The sequence below is a fragment of the Chinchilla lanigera genome, unplaced genomic scaffold (assembly GCF_000276665.1).
Source record: "Chinchilla lanigera isolate Chin_1 unplaced genomic scaffold, ChiLan1.0 scaffold00003, whole genome shotgun sequence".
Lineage (NCBI taxonomy): Eukaryota > Metazoa > Chordata > Mammalia > Rodentia > Chinchillidae > Chinchilla > Chinchilla lanigera.
In genome coordinates, this window is record NW_004955404.1 from 37,380,762 (window position 1) to 37,384,041 (window position 3,280).

Consider the following 3,280-nt stretch of genomic DNA (forward strand, 5'->3'; position numbering starts at 1 on the left):
CAAAATAAAAAGAAAAATGTCAACAGAAATTTAAAACTATTTTAACACAGTAATTCTGAAATGTCATTGATATCTGCGGGGCATCACTAAGGCAGCATTTAAAGGGAAATGGATAGTATTGGATATATATGTTGGAAAAAGAAGAAGATCAAAAATATATTACCTAAATTTTCACCTCAGAAAACTGGCATCAGGTTTATGAATTAAAACCAAATCACCAGAATAAATACTTCAGACAAATCAACTTTAGCAGAGCTTATTTAAGCCTGTCCAGCGTGTTTTTCTACTTAGTTAAATAATCAAGAGGCTCTTAGCTTAAGCTGAGCCATGTCCACTATTTTGAGCTTCTACATGATAATTCACATTATTTAGGATATATACAAATGAATATACCTTAAAAAAGGAGAACACAACTGATTTTCAGTTAACTGAGTTTCACTCAGTTTAAATTTCAGTCAGTTATGGAGAAGAAGAAAAATCACAACTTGCCAAAATAAGTCAAATGGCTCATCAAACAATTCCCAAATAAAACAGATGCCTGGTTATAGGCAATTTCATGATTACTTTTATGTTTGCTCTACAGAAGCTCATTGCTCACATTGGTGGATGGAGCCTTTTGAAACTGTCCTGGTGATAAATTCTGCCAGATTCAATGAAATATTAGCAAACTGAACTAACAATTTCTGAAAAGTACTATCTACCACTGGGAGAGCGGTTATCACCTAGGTATGCTTGACTGGTTCAATATTCCAAAAGCAGTTAACGTGATCCATCACAACAGGCTTCAAAACAAAAAGTTACATGATCATATCAATAGATAAAAAAATCTCATAAAGTACAGCTCACATTCGTGATGAAACTCTGAAAATGAGGAACATAAGGAAATGTTCTCTACTTAGTCTGGAATAGCACTAACAAATGTACAGGTAACATGATACCTAATAATGAGGAATTTCAAGTTTTCTCATTAAGGTAAGGAACAAAACAAGCATACAGAGTCTCAAGTTGCTTGAAGGTAATAACAAAGTATGTTAAAATTGAATTTATATATATAAAAACAGATTTTAAGCACAATTTAATAAAAAGAGGGGCAAATGAAGACTAATATACAAAATGATTAACTGCCACATACTGACCCTTTCTTTCCTTTTCATTGAGAAATATCCATTCCTTAAGCAAAGTCAATTGTTATTCTTATTTTAATCCTAGGACACATCAGCTTTGCTGTTCTTACACTAAAAATGTTGACCTTTGTTCTGACAGGGATATTACTAAGGGATTATCTTGATCATATGAACCTTTCACTTTTGCTTTTATAAAGGATATTTGTTGAAATATTTTCTTTGTAATAGAGCAAAAGCTTTGCTCCAGAACTTTTTCATAGTATATGTCATCACTGTATTTAAGTAGAAGACCAGAGATTTCCTAAGAAAATTCTCTTTTTTGAGGATACAGATTTCAATTTATGTTTTCCACAGCACGCATTGTGGTAAGATTTACTTCTTAAACCTTGGCCTAATTTCCATCACTTCTGATAAATTTTTCAATTTTGCTATTGCTGTTTTCAAGTTTCTCAGACTGCTTTGTTATTTCTGGGTAAGTCTGTTTCTACTTTTGCAAACACTTTTTATTTTTTGTTAGTGTCAAGGAAGTTGGCTACTGTTGGCCATAATTGGGTAGAAACCGTTTTCAAGCAAAGACATTGTTGACATTCCACAATATACACTTGTGTTTCCGAATAGAATGAAAAAGAAAACAACAACATAAAATTTTTATACTAATTCAGATTTTCAGATTATACCATAAATGTCTTCTCTACACTAGTTTTGGTATTTCTTTTTGTGATGAATGCTACCTAGAAATCTTTTATATTCTAGGGAATGAAAATGTATTAAAAACTCCAAATGAGTTTGGAGATTCTTTTGCTATTAAGTATATGATTAGCATCTGATTACTAATTTCAACAATAAATTTCTAAGTATTTTCTAATTTAATAAAAATAAAATACATATTTGTACTTGAAAGTATTTTCATATATATATATTATATATATATATATACACACACATACATACACTAGGTTCCCATACTAATTAGAATACACATTCTTCAAATATCAAAAAAATATGCAAATAAAGATCAATGCAATAGTGCAGATGAAACAGAAACAACCCCACACACATATAGCTACCTGTTCTTTACAAAGGAGCTAAAAACAGATACTGGAAGAGAAACTCCTATCAACTAGTATTGAGAAAACCTTCCTAAACCCATAGAAGATTACAGCTAGACCAAAACATCTCACCACATAGCAATTTCAAATAAAAATGCATCAAAGATCTAAATATTGAAACAGAAACAACCTGCGAAAGAATAATGTAGGTAGAACTCTAGAAGTCATAGGCACAGGTAAAGACTTTCTGAACATGACACCAAATGAATAAGAAATAACATCAAGAATCAAGAAATGGGACTATATTAAATGTAAAATATTCTCCACAGCTAAGGAAACAACCAACAAAGTGAAGAGACAATTATATGATGGGAAAGAATTGCCAACAACTCCTCAATCAGAGGACTACTATTTACAATATATAAAAAACACAAAACATCAGAAACTCCCCCAAGAAAGACATAATGAAAAATATAAGCCATTGAAATGAATAGTCACTTCAAAGAAAAACACATGAAAATAGACTATGAATAAATGAAAAATAATATTCAATGTCACTGTCCATTAGAGTTATGGAAACTAAAACATTGAGACTCTATCTTACTCCAAAACAAAGTGAAACTGCAAGAAATCAAATAACAAATGCATAGAAAGCTTTGGTAAAAGTAAATATTCTTGCATTTTTGGTGGGACTATAAACATTTTTGGCTGGAATAATTTCCAATGTAGAAGTGAAAAAAAAATCAGCCATACAAGATGAAACACCTTATGGAAATTACTATTCAAATTCCTAAAAAGCCTAAAGGAAGAAATACCACTGAACCAAGCTATTCCCTTTTTAAATACCTTTCTGGAAAGTTAAAATATCATGTTATACCACCATATGCAAACCAATGTTTAATGAAGCACAAATCATAATAGCTAAAACTTGACAGCAGCTTACATATCCAGCAGCAGACAAATGAATGAAAATAATGTGGTATTATCACAAAGGAATACTACTATGCTATAAAGAGGACAGGATGGGAACATTTATAGAGAAATTGATATACCTTGTAAACATAATTCTAAATGAAAGTAATGTCGAAAAAGCATCCTAGAGCCCCA